This window comes from Cavia porcellus, unplaced genomic scaffold (assembly GCF_034190915.1).
Source record: "Cavia porcellus strain 051 isolate PalLab524CR breed Dunkin Hartley unplaced genomic scaffold, mCavPor4.1 scaffold_9, whole genome shotgun sequence".
Lineage (NCBI taxonomy): Eukaryota > Metazoa > Chordata > Mammalia > Rodentia > Caviidae > Cavia > Cavia porcellus.
In genome coordinates this window covers 91,130,253-91,152,620 of record NW_026947492.1, presented here as the reverse complement: position 1 = coordinate 91,152,620, position 22,368 = coordinate 91,130,253, and the positions used below count along the sequence as shown (strand labels likewise).

Below are 22,368 nucleotides of genomic sequence, written 5' to 3'. Positions count from 1 at the left end.
ACACTTCTGGGCAGAGCTACAGATGATCAACACAGGTTGATGTCCTTCCTGTAATTCACATCAAAGGCCCTGGTGGCAGATGACAGGAGCAGGAGGAAAAAGAAAGGCTTTGGGAAAGACAGTACTGGGAATCGAACTCAGGACCACACGCTTGTAAGGCTGGCGCTTATGCCGCTGAGCTAAATCCCCAGCTAGTTTGGTAGATATTCAATAACTCTCCAAGGTATAAGGTTTTAAGGGACAACTTCTGCCTCTGCAGATCCACGGGGTCCTGACACCTGCTTGGAAGAGGTATTTGCTGGGCTGGCCCTGCACTGCTGAACTACATCCTCAGCCCTAGTTGGCAGGTTTTAAGACCACTTTTTAAAAGATTAGGATCAACTCATTCCCTCTCTCATTTTGAACACCTTGAACTACTGAAAGGGATGTGTAGCAAGTTAATGCCGAGTTCCGATCCTGATGGCGCTGGTGGGGAGAGTCTGGGTTCGCATCCTAAGTGTCTCTGTTCTCTGTTGCAAAGTTTTGCTGTGGGAGCCTGAAAGAGCCTTTCAGGATACTAAAAGTCGTTAGGGGCCCTTGGGGCCAGATTAGAGGGTGCTGGGCCCTGGTCCCGGGAGGGGCAGGAAAGTGACTGATCCTCCAGGGTCTCCCAGGAAAGTCTGCAGCAGGTGGAGGTGGCTGGAGAGCAAACAAAGGCCGTTTCTGCCTGGCCCGTCCCCTCCTCCCGCTAGGGCCGCGGATGTCCTTTCTCTGGTAGCAGCCAGGTGTGTTTGAAAACACCCAACCGGTCCTTCACATAGGTCCTTCACGTAGCAGGAAATAAACTTTGCCAGGGAGGGACGCGTGGGTGTGCGCACAGGGGTGCGGTGTGGTGCCGGTGCACCCATTCTGCAGCCGCAATCCAACTGCGCCCGGGGCAGCTGCTGCGGGACAACCTGGGTGAGCGCGGTACAGGTAGAAAACCGGGATGACGCCGAGCACGCGTGGGGAGAGGCTCGGGCCGGCGGCGCGGGCGCGGGCGCGGGCCGGGCAGCCACTGCCTGCGCGCCCGGAGCCCCCTCTCCGGATCACACCCTCCCTCCTGCCCCTGGCTGTCCCGCCCACCCGCGCCCTCCTCCTAAGAGTTAAGTACCTCCTCGCTCCGATCTTCTCTCCGGCTTTCCTCCACCCGCGCTGGCGGCCAGCGGCCCCGTGGAGGCACTGGGGCCCACGCGGGCAGCGGGGCCAGCGGAAGCACGGGGAGCTGAGCTCCCGGCCCCTGCGCCCCCAGAACCCTAGTGCACCGGCTCCCCTGCGCCCCGAGTGCGGCCTCGGGAGCAGCGCAGCGCGTAGCTGAGTGATTGGCGCTGGGGAGGCCGGGCCGCGCCAAGACTCGGGCTAGGGATGCCCCAGGGACAAGCGCGGGACCCGGGCCACAGCAGGACCTGGCGCGCGCGCAGGCAGGTGCCTAGCAGCCGCCGCCTCCTCCTTTCCTGCTCTTCCGCTCGCCCAGAAGTAAGATGAGCGTGATGCTGTGGCGCTGGGAACAGAATAACACCACCATGAAACTGGTAAGGGGGCAGCGCGGACTCCACGCCGGGCGCTGCTCCACTCCCCCCCCCACCCCCGTCCCCCAGGGCCTCTGGAGGAATTGCGTCCTTTGGTGGAAAGCCCCGGCTACTCGGTATTTCCCTTGTTGTGAAGATCTCAGGGTGTGTGTGTGTGTGTGTGTGTGTGTGTGCTCGAAAGGGTGGGGCTGGGTCGCCCCACCTCTGCCGTCCGTCCCTTCGTCGTAGGAATTCCTGTGGCTCCCAGGCTGCATGGTGGCCTCCTGGCTGAGCAGAGTCAGCGTGGTCTCAGCTGCCTGCCCAGCACACAGCCCGGCCCACATTGTATCCGGACACCTTGGCCATGCCCCTCTATCGCCATGGGGGCAGAGGATGAAAGGGCACTCACCCGGGGCTCCTCTCCCGCCTCTGCGTGGGTCTTCCTTCCCTGTCCAGCATGTAAAGAACCACTTAAGCTTTCAGGTCCCCTTTCCTCCTGTTTTTAGAAATCCACTGTTCCTCCCTCTCCTGCTGCTGCCTCCAGAAGCCTGAGTTCTTTCCCCATCACAAGCCGGAGACAGGATCAAGGCTCTTCTCTGGGTTTTGCTTTTGTGGTTTGTTTTTGTTTGTTTGTTTCCCAGTCAAATAATTTGGCTCCCCTACTCCAGTCAGCCAGGGAAATCAGTTGAAACCACTTTGGATCTTTCTTGATAGGCAAAGGTGGCAGGCACTCACCTTGTAGAGCCGGTGCCAGGATAAGAAATCACATTTGTGGACTAGACATGTACTAAGGACTAAAGAAAGAGTAGGTTTCGAGGGTTTTTTTTTTTTTTTTTTTTTTTTTGGTGGTATTGAGAGTTGACCCCTGGGTATCATACCTGCTGTACAAACACTCTAGTGCTGAGCTACAGCCCTTTTTAAAATTTTAAGACAGGGTCTCCCTGTGTTGTCCAGTGTAGCCTCTGCCTCTGGAGTAGTTGGGATTACAATGTGCATGGCCCTGCCCAGCAGGAGTATGTATTAATAAACTGGAATCCACACTGATTGGGGTAAGCTTTTGAAAGATGCTATCAAAAAAAAAAAAAAATCACAGCAGTTGTGTTGGCTACCAACACACTAAATCAACATAAGTCCCATTTGTTCATGTAACGAACTTAGGTGTTGGAAAAAGTGGCACCTTGTTTTTCACATTCCTTGTGTTACGTTTGGCCAATCTGACTTTAAGCTACTATTTTACAGCACCATTTAATGTGCTGTAACGTTAGCAGACGTTATGCACCTTCACTCATTGGACTGTGTCGTGATTCCAGCTCTCTAATCCTTTCCTGGAATCCTTCTCCTCCCAGGCTGCTCTGGAGAGCTCAGAGTTTCATTCATTTCTCTCCAAGCTGTACCTAAAATGCCTCTGTAATAGGTACCGCAGCAAAGTTGGGTCCTGGCCTCACCAGACAGGTTGCTAGACCTAAAGACTTTTAAGAAAAAATGAAACAGAGTAGTGATTTGCCAGGCAGGGACCCATGGAGCATCCCCTGGGATGGCTGTTGGATCATGGGGCAGATGGCACCATTAGGTCTGAGATGTCCTCTACACTTCAGTACTGCAGCCATTTGTGTAAGGAGGGGTGATTTCTTCTTTGTTGTTCAGAGGTCAGCCTTTATTGTGTCTGTCTGTGCCTTTAGACCTGTCCCACTTTTCAAACTAACTGTGAGAAGCACCTAAGGTAGTTGTGGTCCAGTAAAGCACCCTCAATCTGTCAGGCAGGGGAGGGGCTGGAGGGGGTGTAATAACCTAGAAGTATATGGGAGACAACAGTTGCTGTTCTGTGTGCCCCACAGCCCCAGAACCCAGGCTGGACCAGGTGTGGCTAGGTCTTGACCTTCAGAGCCTAGGCTATGCGCAAGACAGGTCTCAGCTCATCTGCAGAATCCTAGGAGCCATGGATGCATCACGAGCTGATGCATCCTGAGTTTGCTTTTTGTTCATTGTTAGGGGCAGACTGATTTGTCAGTTGCTTGCTGTGTGTATGCCCCAAGCAGAACACAGTTTGGCTGGAGAACCAAGTTATGCTCATCGTAAAAGGCTTAGCTGGCGAGTGGTTATTGGTTTGAATTCCAGTCTTGCCACTTACGAGTCCCTAAATCTATTTTTCTCATTCGTAAAATAAGTTTACAGTACTTTTTCCCAAGTAGTGAAAGAAGAAATGAGATAATCTCATAACAGGACCAGCACGGAGTCTCGAACATGGGTGTCTCTTAAATCGGAACAACTATTACTGTGTTATTATTTTCTTCAAGTGTAAATGATCAGTGTTGGTCCCCACCCTGTGCTGTGCTGGTGGTTGAGTGATTTGTTCTCATGGACTGGGAGAAAACAACTTTTCTTACCTTTGGATCATTAGTGGACCTCGGCAGGAAGGAACACCCTGGGAACATCTTTTTTTTTTTTATCAGTACCAGGGATCGAACTCACGACTGCCTGCTTGCAAGGCAGGTGCTTATGCCGCTGAGCTAAATCCGCAGCCCCCCTTGGGAACATCTTAGAAATCAATTGTGTGTGGAGACAGCCCCAGAATGAGGCCCGGGGCTGGAGGTGGGTGCCGGAACTTTTATCACTGATGCAGTTCAATAAACATAAAGTCAGTTAACTCACAGCTTGAACATTCACTGTTCTGGTTGAACAGTGGAGCTAAAGGTTCTGCTTTGTGTTTTATTTTAAAGTTCATTGGATTTGAAAGAAAATAATAAATAAAGCCAAGAGTAATTAAAAGCAGAACTTGCATCTGGGTGTACTATCTCTGCAGGAGAATGTCAAAAATGCACCTGCCCACCCGGGATAGAAGGCCAGGAACTGTAGCTCCTATTTCAAATGCAACAGGGTCACAGGCCTTTGATGAAAGAGAGAGGAGGGGACCACTCAGGCCTGAAGCTCTTGCTGGGAGGAGACAACTCTGGATGCCCTACGTGGGTGGTTCCGATATCCTTATCACACCTCTGCTGCACCCCACCCCATTTTGTTAGATTCTTTGGGCTTAGACAGGGCAAGGAGAAACCAACGAGGAGACTCCTGGAGCAGTGTGTGCTCTCTGAGAAGTGAGAGAACCTAAGGTTGGTGAGACAGAAGCCCTAAGACAAGCCACCATCACTGTTTTCCTGGTGCCAGCGCCTGGTGTTCCAGCAGGGTGCCTGCAGTCGGCGCTCTGCTCAAGGGCTCCTGGCCCTGTATTGTGAGACCAGTTGCATAGCTTCTTCCAGCCTTGGTCTCCTCTGCTGTGCATGGGAATCCTAGCACCTTGTAGAAACCAGCACGTTGGAGCTCAGGGTCCAGCCATAAGCTGGTGGGAAGCTGGTGATTGCTGTTAGGATTACACATGGGCCGTGGAGAGGTCCTGTCTTGCTGCCCTGAGCAGACTCAATTGCAGTACAGTACTCCCAAAGCCTAACTGCACACAGGTCGGGTAGGGAAGATATGAGGGTTTGGGAAGGGGGTGTTTTATCTTATAGTACAAATTTTGGATAAAAATACTGCTAACATAACCATATTAGTAGCTAGCATGAGTTGCATCTTGAAATGTGTGATTCATTTCATCTTCTCTTCAGCTCCTACAGTCCCATTCTCCAGACAAGGCCTTTAAGGCTCGAAGAGTTCTGTGACTTCCCTCAGCTCCACACAGTTGAGTGTGCAAGCAGGGCGAGTGCTCCTCTCTAGGGACCACTCTGTGACCTGCGTGCTACCCACGCTGGTCCAGGAGATACTGGGATCAAAGAGAGGAAATCTGGGGTGGGATGGGTCGGCACCCTTCAGTGTCCAGAAAAAACACTTAGGGGACCCTTCCTCCAAAGGAAGGAGAAAGTAGCCCTAAATGAAGAATAATTGAGAATAATGAGGAAGAAGGAATGTGCCTCTGACCCTTGGCCTTCCCCTGAGAGGCAGGGACCCCCTGGCCTTCTACAGCCAGGCTAACAAGTAGGTCAAAAGAGGTCAGTGGGTTAAAGGGCCCTGCCTTTCTGCGGTCACATTGCTCACTCCCAGAGGCCAGGCTGCTGTTTAAAATACTAATGTTTAATGTTCCTACAGAACTGATGGCAAGCCTTTGAGAGCTTTCAATGATATAAAAAGCCCACTGTACCATGCAATTTTCCCGTTTCTCTTTTTCTGTCGCTGCCTCAGTTCTTCTCTCCCTTCCTGCCAGCTGTGATGACTTATAAATTCAAATACAAATGATACATATTTAACTCATTCAATGCAGTGGCTCTTGATATATAATGTACTGTGAAATGATTGCTCCCATGCTGGGCATGATAGTGCATACATGTAATCCAGCACTCTGGAAGGCTGAGGTAGGAGGATTACAAATTTGAGTGCAGTTTGGGCAATTTAGTAGTTTATTGAGACTTTGTCTGGAAAATAAAAAATAACAAAGGGGATGGTGATGTAGCTCAATGCAAAAGCCATGGATTCAATTTTTAGTATTGTCTCCCCCACCCCCCAAAAAGAAAGATTATCACTGTAATTAACATTTCCATCACCTCACTTCAGGTGCTATTCCTTTTTATATGCATACAGTCTCATCTCAATTTATGCTTTTCTTCTGAAAAGTTCATTGACACTCACCTGAAAATATCAGTAATTTCACTTTCTAGAGCTTTCTTATACTTTCCACTAACTGTATCTGGCATAGATTTTGCCACCTTTCAGATATTGAAAACATATCCATTTTCTATTAAGTCTCCACATCTCAAGGGCAAGAAATTCCATCCTTTCCTCAAGGAACCAAGTTGAAATACATGGGAACATTTCTGTCTGACTTTCTGCTGTAGGTCATGAGCCTGCAGAAAAAAATGTGCTTTTCAGAATTGAAACTACAGCGTGAAAGACAGGTTCTGACTTTGCTTAATGCCTGGGAGGATGATGGTTGGGACAGCTGAGGGAAAAAGAGCAGAACCCTGAAATTAGCAAGTGAGGCAATACATTTTCCTTCATTTTTATATTAATAGAAATGTAGACATCTACAGTTGGTCCCTCTGGTGACCCAGCAGTGCTTCCATTATTTATATAGTTGTTTTTAAGTGGAAATTGCAAAAAATAAGTCTTAAAAATTTTGTCCTGGCTTCTATTAGATATGCCACCCACTTGGAAGACATGGCTAAGGCTTTCTTTGACATCTTTAATGTCTCCAAGACATGTGAACGATAAGGTATGATCAAAATCTATGGTGAGTGTTTAAATTTTTAAAAATCTATCACAGTAAAAGACACAGTGCCATTAATCCCACTCAAGGTACATCCCTCCCTTTGAACATGCTTATCCCATCATTTTTGCCACATTCTGAAGCAGTTCGAGAAGTCCTCTCTCATGAGTGTCTTTAGTTGTGTTGTCATGGCTGCCTTGATATCCTGAATAAATTCCAAAGCTTTACCTTTCGTGGTCGTGTTGACTCAGGGGAAGAGCCAGAAGTCACACAGTACCAGATCCGGTGACCAAGGTGGATGAGGACACCCCGTGTTTTTGTGAGCCTGCCTTTCCACTGGCTGGCGCTAGGCAGTAGGATTCACTCTGTTATGTATCACAGCTCATAAAGACAGCCCTGAAAAAGGACTTCCAGACCTGCTTCAGAAAGTGGCAGGAACCATGGGATAAGTGTGTCCCAAGCAAGGCAGGGAGCACTTTGAGGGACATTAATGTCATGTGTCTAACTATACCAATTTTACAAATTTAAACATTCACTCTGTGTTGTGATCACACCTTGCTGACTGCTGTCATCCAGGCAGGAATCATCCTAAGGGCTCTTCCTGCTCCAGGGCTCTTCCCAAGTGTTGTTCTGATCCAGATGTCACTGTAGCTATGCTGGCCATGGAGTCATAGTCACGGAGGTTGAGAATCAGCAGAGATGTCCAACTTGCCACTGAGAATAGGTTATGAAACAAAAGCTCAGAACTAGTTGATGGATATTTTCTAAACAGCATAACAAGAAGGAGTGATCAGGATATTTGGGAAGGCTGAGAAGTAGGAGAGAATTTTCCTGCCACTAAAAATAATACTGATGACCTCTGGTCATAATAGCATAGGGTGTGACAAGGGTGAGCACCTGCGTTATCCATTGTCTGCATCACAGTGAAAGATGAGCTGTGTGTTTACCAGGTACCTGGTAGGACCCAAAGCAAAACCAAATCTATAAGGAAACAAGGTGCTTTACACAGAGATTTACCTGTTCAAGCATGTGGTTAAGAGAATCATTGTTTGCAGAGGTTTCCAGGACAGGATTTATTCCACAGTTCCAGCTCCTGCCCGTTCTCTGGCCTTGACACTAATGAGAAGCTTCAGGATTCAGGACTCAGGCTACGTGTCATATCCATGCAGAGACCGTTCATGGGATCCTGCTTGCTAGTCCATGAATTCCTGCCCCTCCTTATATTCTAGGCCCAGTGGGTGATGGCTGTGTTTTAGACCTTCTTCTACTCGGCCTCCGGGTAGGAGTGGTTCCTTCCTGTGTGTATGGTCAGCTGGTGGTTTCTGTTTTCACTGCTCCTTCCACCTGCCCATGTGCTGCCCCATCTTCCAAAGCTCAGAAGCTGCTTTACTCCTCGGAAGCCCCTCCTGGCTACTCTGTACCCCAGAAACCGTGACGGGCAGTGGTGCGGGCTGCCCTAAATCCTTGAGTGTTTGCTGTGTGTGCTGTACCTCTGCTTTGACACTTCCAGTAGTGACTGGACACACAGACACAGGGACAGATGACCTCTGTTTCTTCCCAACTCTGCTGCCAACCATCAGTGTCCCCTTAGGAGGACAGTCTCTGTTTCAGTCTCCCCACCTGTGATGGGAAGACAATTTTACTCAACTTGGGGTCGTGGGGGTCATTTGTTTTTAGAATAGCATTAAATACATAAATAAGTGTCAGCTATTGTTCTGGTGCTGCTCAACAAATGTTTTTGAAATACATGCTACAGATGGGGAGCTCTCCTCATAAATAAAAAATTCCCTCTGTTGAATTTATATTTTAGTGGAGGAAACACATGATAAGCAGGATACATATATTTTTATGGTGCTGAAAGCTATGGACAAAAATGTGGCAGAGTAGGATAGGGAGACGGGAAGAGGTCAGTCCCTAAAGGAGGGCAGGGAAAGAGGGCTTTATTGTCAAAGTGGTGTGGCTGTGTGATAATCATTATCACTCCTCAGGGAGGCATTATAAGGAGGTGACTATAATTTATTATCCACACCAGGATGCTTCTGAGAGTGAAAGGGGATGGTTTTACTAATTGCGGTGAGATATAATTGTAAATTGGTTCTGTCTTAAGCAAACCAAATGCATGCAGCACTATGCTTGGTCACTGCAAAGTCTGAGAGACAGGGTGGTGTCCCATCTAGATTCAAATCCTGAGTTCTTCCCTTTAAGCTGTGAGATCGTGGGCAAATCATTTAACCTCTTTGCACCTCAGTTTCCCTGTCTCTTATATATACCTAATCGGGTTTTTTTAATAAAGGAATTAAAGTGCTCTGTACAGAACCTGACACTTAATAAGCAACCAGTAAAAATTCATTACCACCACCACCATCGTCAGATCAAAATGAAGAGAGAGCTTTTTCCTCAACTCTCACAGTGCCCGGGAGGGGTTGAGGGTCTGCAAGGTGGGCATTAGCTCTGGAAATGTAGCTGAGCAGTGGATTTGGGAGATGAATAGTTGTCTCCTTCCATTGCTAAAGAGTGTAAGAATGACAAGTGTCTGGACTGGACGCAGAGGCCAGTTGGGGGGCGCTCCCCCCAGTTGTGGTCAGGCAGCCACAAGAGGAGTTGCTGAATAGAGTCCAGCACTCAGGATCTCACTCCTCGGACGTGAGTTCAGGAAGAGGCCCGTGACAAGAGGCCTCCAATCCTCCACTGCACCACAGAGCAAGGAGGGACCTAGAGAACCAAGCGACCCACCCACAGTCTCTGACCCATTTCAATGCACCTGCCTTTATTATCCTACAGGATAATAAGAATGAGCAAAGATAGCGCTTAGAATTCCACCTGGAAAAGCTGTGTTCTTTGGAAATGGGCCGCAGATGACGTAACCCTAATAGATCCCATTACTTGATACTTGGCTAATCTTTGTATGAAACTCGTCTTGGTGAAACGCGAGCCTGGAGAAGCCAATGAAAGTATATTACTTTCTCCTTATTGAATGCCTCCTAGACTTGGGATAACATTTAATCGAAAGCGTAAGGTGATACTTCCTGAGATAGCAGTGAGTTCATGTTTGGAAATTAAATGAAATGAGTTTGTTGCATCGGTTGGCTTTTTTTAAAGGCCTACCCGTGGTTGTAAATGTTCTCTCCACAAAGAAATATCTGGCTGCTGCATGGAAAGGAGTGGGGAGCTAGAGAGGTTGTAGTTTTCGGTCCTTTGAAGTTGTTTTGCTCCTCTCTTGTGAGGTACTATTCCAGGTTGAGCCATTTTTAAATTGAACCTTTTTTATTTTTCTATTAGGAGTCAAACCTGGGCTTTTGCATTGAACTGTATTTCCAACCCCCTTCGTGTTTTTTATTTAAAGACAGGGTTTTGTTGAGTCACAAAGTCGCTCAAGTCGGGTTTGATCTTACAATCCTCCTACCTCAGCCTCCCAATGTGTACTACCAGCCGGGTTATGAGGATGCACATTTGAATAGAAGTTGAATACCAAATAGGTTTGTCTTTGGTTGTGTTTCCTGAACACATACCGCATGCTCTCTGCCCTTTTCCTTCACAAGGTGTTAATGCTCAGTAAAGACTGCACACTTACCTTATACCAGTGGACCTCCTTGGACAGTAAGTTGGTTCCGGGTCTCCTGGCTCTGGCTACAGTTTGGTTCCTGCCAGCAGAGATCCACTGCAGAGTCCATGTTGGTTGAGTGTTTTGGTTCTGTAGCCCAGCTGCTTGGCATGTCCTGGATGGTGGCAGGTATTCCAGGATTATTTTAAATACTTGCTTCTAGGTGAATCCCCAGACAGATTAGGCCTAGGAAACATGAGAATGCAGAGATCCACCTGGTCTCCACCCTTTGCCTGCCTCTTCCACTCTCTGTCCCCTTTACCTCCTTTCTCTTACACCCATTCTCAGAAGAGAACACCTGTACCCTACCTCCCGTGTATGGCCGTGGCACTCCCAGGTGGAGAGGCGAAACAGAGAAAGAACACCAGAGGGGCCTGCTGGAAGTAAAAGAGACTGTGTAGCATGGGATGCCTGCCTTTAAACACAGTCAGGTGAACTGGGCTCCAGCAGAGTCTGAGTGGGGGTTTTGCTGAGACCCCTGCAGATTACAAAGCCTGTGATGTTCTCAGTCCCTATAAAAAAGATCATTTTTGCATAAAACCTATCCACATCTTCTTGTATGCTATAAATCTCTCTAGATTACAATTACTTGTACTACCAAACACAACTTAAATGCTGGGTAAATAGTTGTTCTACTATATTATTTAGAGAATTATAACAAGAAAACATCTGCACGTTTGTTACAAATGGGATTGTATTTGGAATATTTCTGTGCACTGTTGGTTGAATCCTTAGATATAAAGAACCAATCATGCTACCCTTTGCCTGCCCTGGCCTGGCCCTGTGTATGGAAAAGAGTGACTTAGGTTTGAGGAGAAGGCTGGAAAACTAACAGACCATCTTTCTCCTGGAAACCTAAATGGAAACAGAGGGAAGACGTGAGAAGTCCCATTCTTCCCCAGCGAGGTTTCCTGCTGCCAGGGTCTCCGCACATTAGCTGGGGCAGCTAGAGGGGCACAGAGTGAACATATTGCTGCAGATGACTCCACAAGACCTGAGAGGCAGCTGCTGAGTCCTGCCCAGGACACAGGCATCACCCAGAGGTCACAGATAAAGCATATCAGGGATGAGAGGGAGGTTCCCTGACTAAAGCATTGATTTTAGCAACAAAAAGAGCTCAGTCCAAATCACTGCAAGCTTGGAGAGATTGTTTATCTGTGCTTCGGTGTTTCTATTGGGAAGATTAGTATTATTCCTTAGGAAGCTGGAAGTCTTAAAGAGATACCTGAGGGACAGTAAATGACATACCTGGGAAGGTTCTGGAAAGTCCAGAAGCTGAATTCAGACTCAGCCAGAATGGGGTGTTTTCAGAGAAGCCCCCCCGCCAAGTCCTAGAACTTGGAGCAGGGCTGGGAAAAGAGGCAGAATTTGCTGTAGGAAAAAGGAATGATTGCAAGTGGGGTGAATAAAAAGTGTAAAAGATTCATGTTTTCTTGGTTTTAAGACATTTCTTTCATAATGCCACTAGCAGGAAAGTGGCTTCTGAGTCCTAGGTTCTCCTGGCTCAGTGGAAAAGGACTCTCTCCTCCTCTCCTTTGGACCCTAGGTGCCAGGCCTGCTTCTAACTCCATTCCAAGTAGAGTGGTTCGAAGGACAATTTAACGTGAATACTTCAGATTTAATGTGTCCCAGATGCACTACACATAAGCTCTCATCCTGTGCCCCATCCCCATTCTTCCCTTTCCTGCAAAATAAGGCTTCTTAGCGTTGGTGCTGAGTGACATTTGAGGTCAGGTACTCTTTTGCTGTGGGAAGCCATCCTGTGCACTGTAGGATGTGTAGCAGTACCCTGGCCTCTACTCACTGGGACTTGCTTAGTGATAACACCCTTGAAAAATGTTTCCAGAACTTTCTTGGTTGAGATTTCCTGTAGTAAATAATCTCACCTGTTAAGCTTGAGCCTTTGTCTTTGATTTCTCCTCAACCACATTCTTTTGTTCCAGGAGAAAATACTTTTGTTTGAAACTCCCCAGTAGACCTGAGCCCTGATATCTCTATCTGCAGAGGTCTCCCTGCTGGTCTCCATGGTTTCACTGATGTGGCTTCCTGCCTGTTGTCCATACAGCACCAGAGCTAGGCATCAGATAGGTGCTCAGTAAATATCTATTGACTAAATAAATGCATTCATCTCTTCATTTCTCCTGACATAGAGAGGTGTCATTTCTCTCGTGTAAAACCAGAAACAGCAGATCTCTGAATTTAACCTTCCAAGAAATTAAGTAATATGCCAGCTTTCTTCTTTGAGCTTCTCCAGACCATTAGCACCCTTCCTACTGAATACAAAATGCCCAAGAAATCATTACTGAGTAGACAAATGACTCATGCTTACAGGAAGTATTTGGGGCATGCTAACAGATTAAAATGAACAGCATTAAGCAAATAGTAGAAGCATAAGGATCCATTCTTTGATCTTTTCAAACCTTTGGCATAGAAGCTTTGGTCTCTTGCTTCCAACTCTGAGGTTAAGACACTGATGCTTCATTGTTATTTTAGCTTTTAGAAGTAACTGGGGCACACAGAGGGCACACAGTCTGGGCCCTTGGTTGCCATGTAGTAAAATGCTGACTTGAATCAAGACACCTATGAAAAACAGAAGAGAATCCAGTCACATTGGTACTCAGGTCTCATCTTGGGAATGCATCAGTCAACAGGTCTTGATTCGACACAGACAAATTTCATATCCTCTGAGGATTTACTATCCAGGAGGAAAGATAAAGACTTCGTTGGTTAGGGTAGCATATAATCATGCTAAACAGCACAGCACTGTTTTGAACATCTTTTTGAGTTGCTTTGAAAAAGTATGGAGGCCTTTTGCCCTTTCTGGACCAGACTGAGCTGTAGGAAGCATGGAGAAGTAATGAAGATTCTTTACATTCTCAGACTGCTTTCTGGGAATCCCGCGAAGTCCCCACTTCTTCTCTGGTTACCCTTCTCATGGCTCGGTTCAAGAGCATTTTGCAAACCTGGACTTTGAATCTGGGAAAATGCTTTATGACCATTTTTATGACTTCAGAGAAATTCACTAAGGCAAGTTATTTCCTCATCTTTGCCAAAGGGAGGAAACTTAAGGGCCTGGTCAGTTGCCCAGGATCTCCCAGGCTCTGATGCTCACTTGCAGTGGCTCTTGTGAGCCTGGCCACATGCTGTCCCCTTCTAGTAGATGTGCTCTGGCTGCTTGGGGAGGGGCCAGTCAGCAGCTGCAGCCTACATTGTTACGGACTCCATGTCTTCCTCAGGAAGGAGGAAAGCCCAGTTCAGAGAACCGTGCACCCTCCAAGCTGCAAGCTTCTGATGCTGAGTTCTGGTCCCAACCAACTCCTTTAAACTTGGGCCAACTGACATCCAGAGAGGGAAAGTGATTTGCTTAAGGTCATAGCCCTGTCTCTGATTTCCAGCCCAGTGCATATTTTTTTATTCCAGCACTGTTGTCTCTTATTAGAAAATAACCTCAGTACCATGAGTGCTTATTCTCAGAGGCAGAACAGAATAGTGAGCTGGACAAAGGCTTTTTAAAATGTGAAGTACTTTTTGAAGATAACTATGCGAAATAACAACCTTTGTTAAGTTCCTACCACCTTGTTTTGAAAACCTATATTGTTATTGCTTGGGGGAGGTTTGTTATTATTATTTATGTCTCTTTTGTTGCTTGTATTTTTTGTTTTGGTTTTCCCCTCTTTAAAATAATAATAATAAAAAATGTGAGGTACTTGGGGTAATGGTTAGAACCAGGCCTCCGCTAGGCTGCCTCAGTTTCCATTCCAGCCCAGCTCTTCTTCGTGGTGTCCCTTTGCTTGGTTCATTGGGGGTGTCAGTTTTCTTCATCTGTGAAGTGGGGGGTAATCAGAATTCCCCCCAGCCTGCTTTTACAGGAAGGATTAATGAGCTAGCGTGTTGCAAGGGCTCAGAACCCTACCCACCACAGCACTAGACCACAGAAATGTCACTCACCATATCTTTGAGTCCCAAGTGTTGTTCGCTGGCTCTGTGACCCTGGAAAAGCTACTTGACAACCCTGAACCTGGCTTCCTCCTCTGTAGGAATAATCCTGGCCTAGGTGGTAGAACAGATTAGTGATCATCTGTCCTGGCACCTCTTTGTATTTAATGGTCGCATTTTCTCCTGCCTCCCAAAATATGCAATGTAGGCCTGACATGGGCCCCCGAGAGGACTCTGAGGGCTGGGCCTGCTCCCTGGTCTAGGGAAGACCTGCAGCTTCATTTGCTTCCAAAGAACATTTCCTGCGCTTTTTATTTGTCTGCATTGATTGGGCACTTGCTGAGTGGCACACACTCTTCTGGGCTTTTGCATTGCATTATCTTGTTTATTTGTACATTAATAGTGCCTGCAGCGTAAGGACTGTCATTGTCCCTGCTTGATAGACGAGGCAGCTGAGTGTCGGAAGGTAATAACTTACCCTAAGTTGCATTGTTAGTGAGGATGAAAGCCACATACTTGGACCCAGATCAGTCTAGCTTAGTTTCTTGCTGCTCAGAACTGTGCTAGGCCCTGGCTGCATATGAGTCCTGTCCGAGTTGGGATCACTCACAGGAACAACACCAAGGGAGGCTGGGGCATCTTCCTGGGTTAATCATTACCGCTTCACTAGCTGCCAACCGACAAGATGCAAGGCCAAGGAAGTGCGTGGTGCAGGTCCTCCCCCGCCCCGCCCCTCCGGCCAGCAAGCCACACCATCCACTGGGGCCTACGAGTGCGCCAGGTCCGCCAAGTTCCTTTCCCTGCGCGGCCCACGACTGGAGCCCATGAGGGACACCCTGGTGGGGACAACAGGAGGACGCTGTGCCTGGGAACTGGTCAAAGGGGACCTCGATCTGCAAAGAAGCTCTGGCCACTCACTGCTGGTGAAAGCACACAGCAGGAGAGTTGGGTGCGTAGACATATTTCCACCCCCAAAAGTGTTCCTAAGTGAGAACATCAGTGGCTGTCACTTTTTTTAAACCAGGTGAGACTGTAGGGCACTCTGCGGTTGGGCTGGAAGCCCAGACCATAGCCATCCTGAGGGTGGGCACTCAATTTCCCTAGAGGAGGCCTGGCACAAAGCAAAGGGGGCAGCAGGTGGGAGGTATGGGAAAGTGTGGGACTTGGGATGGACTCAGACTCCAGCTCTGCCTCATCCTGTTACATGCTTTGGGGCCTGAGCCCACTCCTGTTTGGACATGGTCGTTCCTCCCCGCCTAGGACGACGTTAGCAGGGGTGTATGTTGAATATGGGAGCAGAGGTGCTAATGGGATGCCCAGCCAAGGAGAGGGTTGGCAGACATCTTTCCTTTGCTCTCTGTGCACAGCAGCAGTGATTGAGGGGTGGACTGAGCATGGGCATGCTTGTTCTGCACATGCAGGGGGATGGGCTGATATGCCCAATGGTCCAGGGAGATCCCTGAACACATGTGCTAGGTATAGGTCCCAGACTTGAGGAGCTCCTGTGCCAGCGACAATCTTACCTGCCATGAGTCCTCAGCTTCCTCCTGTCCCCTGTAAATTCTACTGGAAGTTCGGGGGGCTTGAGCACTGGGGCATAGCCTCTCCACCTGCCTGGCACAGGCTTCTCCAGCCCCTGGGATCTTTGTGCCAAGCCTGACCCCTGGTCCATAGCAGACGGGGGCATTGCTTGAAGGGTAGGGGAGAAAAAACTCTGCTTCCCTCTCTCTGTTGCCACTGCTCGGCTGCTCTGGTTTATTTATCTCTGTCTGTTTGTGGGACATTTCTCCTGCTTTAGTTAAGACTCCAGCTGCATTAATCAGTACCCTTAACACTCTTATCTCGTCCTTTCTGGGTTTACTGAAGCATAGTGCCCATGCATCTTCTTCCTGGAAAGTTAACTTTAATTCTGGAGAGATTTTAGGTGCTTAACTTTGCAACTGCAAAGTCAGGAGAGGCTGGCATTGTGAAGGAGTGAGGAGTCAGGGAGAAGCAGGACATGCACCAGGGCTTGGTTTTGGATGAGTCATTGTTCTGTGGCAAAATTAGAGATGCTGCTTTGCATTTATCTCTATATGTACGTAACATCACAGCGATTGATTGATGTTAACTTTGAAGTTATCTTTTGTTGTTCGTCTTGGATTTAGAGTTATAATCAGTTTCACTATTATTATAATTCCTTAGAAAAGTCAGCCAAGTGAGCTGAATTTCCAGCCAAATTGTAATGCCTTCGCTTTTCTCCCTTCTTCCTATCTGCTCACCAGCCTCTTGCCCCAGCCTCCTGCCATTGGACCATTCCAGTGACCTGAGCTCCCTATTTCCCTCCAGACCTCACCTCTTCAGGCTGGTTTCCCTACAGGTGACCAGAGTGACTGATGGAAAACTTAAATAATGTTGTTTTGTTCCCTGTGATTCCATGGCTACCCACTACACACAAAATAAACTCCATCCCCCCATCATGGCCAGGAAAGCCATTGTCATCTGGACCATGCCTGCCTCCTGATGTCTTCATCATGCCCTTGTGTCCTCAACTGTGGGCAGCTGGGACTACTTCCTGTTCGCCTGGCTCCGGAGCATGCTTTCCTATGATGCTTCTTTCTCCTTTCCCATTGAATGCTCCCTCAGCTGAGGCTTCATGTACGATCTTTTTCTTTCATATAGTAAAACTGCCTACTTTTAAGTGGCCCTAGTTATTACCCTTCTCATCCATGACTTCAGAGACCCATCTGCTTGAACTTTTACTGAATACCTGGTTCCTGGTACAGCATCAAACATTGGGACCACTAGATATTTGCCAAAAGAAGGAATGACACAGTTCTTGAGCAGGGTCTTCTGAAAAGAAACTTGAAGTTATTCAGAGGCTTCCTTCCCACCTACCTAAGCCAGCAACAGCTCTTCTCTCCCTCTGACTGTCGGGATGCCCTGCCAAGGACACTGTAGTTATACCTATTATGTTACAGGGTGCTGTGTTCCTCACATCCTCTATGTGAGCCCGGTCTGGTTAACAAGAGCTCTGACCCTGGGCCCCTCTGTGGCTGTGGAAGAACACAACTCATTTGCCTGGCACAGCAGGCACAACCCCAACTTTAGAAAGCACTGGAAGCCAGTGTGTTGACAGTGACTATAACTGCTTTCCCAGAAGACTTTTTTCCTTACCCAGGGCATTCTCAGATGTATGTTGTCACATCTCTGCTAAAAACGACCATGGTAGGTCTATAGAGGCGTTGGTTCACGCTGCCCTATTCGCCATGAGACAGTTTTTTTGCTGTGCTGCTTATTGTCCTCTTGTGTCCCGTTAGGATGAGTAGCTGGAGAAAAGGTCCCAAGTGCATAGTTATGGAACAGCTGGAGAGAAAATGCCAGCCTGTTTTCTTTTCTCATGTAACTGGGAACTTGTCTTTTGGAATTTCTTAGCTATGTGACCATAGCTCTGTCGGTTTTTCCAGTTAACTTTTGTTCATTTGATAATTAGATGTAAATTTCTCCCTTACCTCAACTCTAAGACTTGGTGTACTGAAAGCTGCATTCAGAGAAAACAACTTAAAGACATCATTGAAATGCACATGGTAAAGGAAAAGACAGGTTCATCTTGTACAGTGTCCTCTAGACCAGGCTTGGTCATTAACTTAAGGCCCTGGGCCACTGCCACATCTGTCACAGGACATTCCTGCCACTAGCTGATTTCCCTGCAAGACCAAGTTATTCCCAAGAACTGGAGAAGCAGGACAGAATGTTATTTAAAGTGGATTGTGAGCATTCTCAGAGCCATCTCGCACTATTTTGATAAGCTAAATAGATTAGATATTTGAAATTCCTAGTGTGTATGTTCATAAGTGTTGATGTTCATGTCACCAAAGTTCAGCCATTCTTATTCTATATTTGTAGTTTTACCCATATTTCTCTGCCACTTGTGTTACTTACTTATTTACTAGTTTTCTTCAACTTAACTACATACTTCAACTAAGTTTATATGAAGAGGACACTCTGTATTTTAACTGTAGAATGCAAAGGTAGCATTATTGGGCATAATACAAGGTAATCATAAAAATACATAGTTATAAAAATATAATGTCCACCAAGGTAGAGTCTAGAATATTATAGAATATACCACCAGTGGTTCATCTGTCACACTTTGTGAAACATAGATATTTAAAGTAAGATTTTTTTCTTTTTTGCAGTGCTGGATTTTGAATCCAGGGCTCAGATATGCTAAGTACATTGTTTACCACTGGACTATATCCTCAGATCATAAATATTACTCTTATTGACCAGAAAGAAAGACACAGGGAACAGGGAATAGGAGGCACTACTGAAGTTCTTAGGGTTGTCAGAAAATTTTGATTTAACACTCAGAGGTGAATTTACCTCTTCAGGTTGATTAGAAAATGTGGTGGGAATTTGTCTTGTGGGCAGATCTGCTTTTGTCCTTTCATCTTGCCATGGAACATATGTTGGCAGTTACTTCTTTTCCTAGCATAAGATTTTGTAGGTGCTGTGAGCCCTCCTTGGTTCTGGGCATGGCTGGATAATACACTCTCACTGGTCAGTTCTGCAGACTGTAATGGCTGGGAGACATGTTCTGAGAAGGTGCTATTTAGGTCGAGTTGGCCCCAGAGATGAAAATAAATCTGAATCCCTGATACCGTGGTCTATTGGGCAGTTCCTAAAATCAGACCTAAGCACTGAAGTGCGTATAGCTTAGGTGATACATCGTTGCTGAGCTTAAAGAACTAAAGGGAAATTGGGGATTAATCAGTAGGGGTCAAGGAACTAGGAACTCAAGCAGAAAGGAATTCAATATGGGGGATTGGATACTTAGAGAATTTCTGGAAGAACAGAAATTAAGAGGGTACGGTTAGATTCTTGGCTTCAAGGCCAAACCGCCTTAGTTGAGCACCTATAGGTCTCAGTTATAGTGTTCGTGGAGTTAAGGCCGAGATCTATGCAGCAAAAATCCTAGGTACAGGGTAACAAGGAAGCAGTACCAGTGAGATCACGGGAAGGAGGGGAAAGTTTAGCTTGACCTGGGCCTTGTTGAAGTCTGGAAGAGAATATGGTCTGCAAGTTCTTGGTCAGGGAAGGTTGGAGATGGAGCTGGGTAATGCTACCACCTATGGGCTGCCACGAGGGCTTGAAAGTCTCCAGCTTCCCCTTTCTCAAAAATTAACTTGGCGCCTGGCATTGTACTGACAATGTGTTACATGCAGCATTTCAGTTCTTCTTCAAAATGTCACTTCTCTTCATCATACTCTCAGTGTGTCTAAATAACCCACTCATTGATATTAGACAGCTGAGCCATGGGACAAAATTTAGGCAAGGCTGACCCAGAATCCAGCATGCTGCATTGAGAAGCTATACTGCCTCTTCATGGTGGGAAGGGACGGTGAAGGTGAGACTGAGGGACAGATATTGTGAGTCCTGAAGATCAGGCCAAGGATTTGAGCTTGACCTCAGATGAGAAGGTGGGGGTTGTCACTGGAGGTTGAGGGCAAGACAGTGACATAATGGAGATGCACATGCCAGTGGATCTAGCAGAAGGATGTGGGCTTGATGGGCACAAGTAAAGGGCAGAGACCAGAGAGCTGCCAAGAGACAAGAGCAGTCGTGGAGCATTTTCTTCACCCAGGTTTTTCCCCTCCTTCTTCAGTGGTTTTTCAGAGCATGAACTTTTTCCCAACCATGCCTGGATCTCAGGTGGCTTTAGGTTTTCACTTTGGCCAGTGAAGCCAAAGTGTTTTTCCTTTACTCACTAATAGCTTTCATCTTTGACCATGGCCCAGGGTCAACATTCAACCACCATTTGTTCTCGTTGTTTCTTTTTTGTGTTGATGTTGAATGCCTCGACAGTGGCACAGATGACCTGTCTTTCTACTTGGTTGACTGTGCTCATGGCAGTGACTGGGAATGGTCCAGCCCACGTGGACACAGACAATGAGATGTGGGGCTTTGGGCTGAAAGGAGCCAGTTCTAGGTCCGCACATGAATTTCTGAATTCAGAAACTTGTGCCTTGAATCTCTCTATTCTGCCCCTTTGTGTGTGCGTGTGGAGGGGCTTATAGGTCTTGAGGACCTCAGTTACCTTGCCTGAACATCAGTCTTCCCTTCTGTATTGTTGAGACAATAATATTCCTCATCAGGCTATCACAGGAACTCAGTGAAGTCGTAAGTACAGTGTTTATCATGGTGGACATGCCTACGGGAGGAGTGCTGGAAACATTTTTCACCTTCCCTCTATGGCCTTTTGGGGTCTGTGGGAGGTGGTTCTGACCAGTAGAAGTCCATTGTTGTGAGCCTCGTCCTACTCAGTCCCAAGGCTTATTTCTAGTGGTCCTGGTCTTATCTCCTCTTTCTGGTGCCTGGCCAAGGTCTCAGCAGAGACTGACACACATTTTGACCTAGAAGAAGGACTAATGAGCCAGCTCCATCTCAGTTGTCTCCCAGTGAATCAAAGTCCATGCCAAGCACCAGCTGATAGTTCATCTGGCAGATACAGTGAACTTGCTAAGTCCTCCTCATTCAAATGTCTGTGTAGTTTCTGTAATTGGCTCAAGTGTGTCCCCTACCAACCCTGCCTGAGCAGCACCTGAACATGAACTCCTCGACCATCACGGCATCTCTGCCACTGCGAAGAGCTTGAAGCTTTTGCAGGTTTCCAAGCATCTGACCCATATGATTCCAATGACGTTTGGGAATTTTAATCTTCTGGTTATGGGTTTCCTAGTTTGAAATTGTTACTGCCATCCTCCTCTGCTGTGGGAAAATGGCTTTGAAAATATGTGGAGGAGTAGTTTGGGAGGAGTGTGAATGACAAGAAGGGACACTTCTGGGTCGCTGGAAGGGAGCTCTCACACTTGTTTCTGCCTGTGACTGAAGCACTGCTTTAGTGTGACTAACTGCTTCAGAAACAATGTTGGGGTTGTGGGGGGGCTTGAAATTAACACTGTGCTAAACTTTATGTTGAGTGTTTACCTGGGTGTGTCACAGCTCCCTTCACATGAATCCCACTGTCCAGACAGATAAAAACCAAGGGTCAGCTATGGTAAGTAATTTGTCTCATGTTCCAAAGTGATTGGTTGGTGGGGGGGATTATTAAATCTAGGTTGAACTGACTTCAAATCTTCAGTTTTCCCACCTTATAGGACTCTATCCTATTAACCTGTGGATTCTTGAGTGCAAACTCCTCAAATTCATGGCTCTGCAATGCTAGAACTAAATTGGCTGGTGATCTTTGAACCCAAGAGGGGGAACGACAGCCAGTGGGGGCATCAGACTCTGGATCCTGCAGGACTTCAACAAGGTCTCAGCCAGTGTGACTTCGTCCTGAAGGAAAGTGAATGAAATGTGAAGTTTCAGCAGGGCAGTGGTGGAAAGCCACATCAGCAGTGAAGGCCGGCCCTGTGACAATATGCCAGTCACTCTCCCTTTCCTGTTGGTTGGTCAACACATTCTTCTGCCTGTGTGAATTCTCGGAAGACCTTGATTTGGGGCTCCCAGGATAGATCATTCTCATGGCATGTAAAGAAGAGTGAAAGGGGATTCCAGATTCTAGTCACTGAGTTAGTCCTACTAATATTGAGACAATCATCTCCCTGTTGTCAAAACTCTGCTAAGAAGCAAAAGCCCCGGATGAGCAGTGTGAATGACCTAGTAGGTCTTCTTTTGGGCATGTAGTTGCCATTTGCAATCAGTTATCAGTTACAAGGACTCTGGGTACACCTGGGTGCCAGGCCGCAGCTGGCCAGGTTGCCTGCTGTACTGGCACAGGAGGAGAGGCATGCTGCTTCAGGGACTCATGGAACCCCTCCCTCACCCCAGTTTGAGAAATTCTTTCTCCTGCCTCTGCCAGTACAGACCAACATTGGCACATTTTTCCCGCTGAGCTTGTGCAAACTGTTAAGAGACCGGGGTCCCAGAGGCACTAATAGTGGCCACAGCAGCTGGGTAGGTGCCTTCTGAGCCCAGACTTTCCTTTCTTGATTCCCCCTCCCTTATTCCTTATATGTCAGCAGGTCCACCAGTGCCCTGAGAAGCCCTACGTTGTGTACTTGAGGGACTTTCAGCAGTCATTAGTAGGGAGCCAAAACACAGGAGCTTTTACACGAGTAACTTTTTTTTAG

At 47.1% G+C, this 22,368-nt stretch overlaps 1 protein-coding gene and 1 long non-coding RNA gene across 9 annotated transcripts in view; both read left to right on the top strand.

The window, feature by feature from the left end:
- Nav2 (neuron navigator 2) overlaps positions 1-22,368 on the top strand; it is a 669,303-nt gene that overhangs the window by 363,322 nt on the left and 283,613 nt on the right. The window lies entirely within an intron of this gene.
- Positions 1-22,368, top strand: part of LOC134477738 (uncharacterized) — a 78,977-nt gene that overhangs the window by 54,614 nt on the left and 1,995 nt on the right. Inside the window, exon 1 of the long non-coding RNA XR_010049936.1 lies at positions 1-22,368. This exon is cut by the window's left edge and continues 54,614 nt beyond it. This is a non-coding gene — a long non-coding RNA (uncharacterized LOC134477738).